This window comes from Sinocyclocheilus rhinocerous, unplaced genomic scaffold (genome assembly GCF_001515625.1).
Source record: "Sinocyclocheilus rhinocerous isolate Xijiao unplaced genomic scaffold, SAMN03320098_v1.1 scaffold7211, whole genome shotgun sequence".
Lineage (NCBI taxonomy): Eukaryota > Metazoa > Chordata > Actinopteri > Cypriniformes > Cyprinidae > Sinocyclocheilus > Sinocyclocheilus rhinocerous.
The window spans coordinates 1-215 of NW_015625103.1; the positions used below are offsets into that span (position 1 = coordinate 1).

Genomic DNA, 215 nt, shown 5'->3' on the forward strand with positions numbered 1-215 from the left:
AATGCCTTTGGAACTTGTTCAGTTTATCTCTTCCTAGACTAGCGCGTCTCCTAGATCAAGTCAAGCATTGGTGGTTCAGTGGTAGAATTCTCGCCTGCCACGCGTGAGAACCAGGTCCGATTCCCGGCCAATGCAAGAACAGCCTCCTTTTAAGTAAGGTCTGTGTTGTTCTTATTTGAGGGAGCTCCAGCTGCATTTCCTACCTTGCGCATCTC

At 48.8% G+C, this 215-nt stretch overlaps 1 non-coding gene across 1 annotated transcript; it reads left to right on the forward strand.

Moving 5' to 3' along the window:
• The first annotated feature begins 64 nt into the window (after nucleotides 1-64).
• Nucleotides 65-135, forward strand: trnag-gcc (transfer RNA glycine (anticodon GCC)). Its single transcript has one exon. It is a non-coding gene; the product is annotated as a tRNA-Gly (tRNA).
• The last annotated feature ends 80 nt before the right edge of the window (nucleotides 136-215 follow it).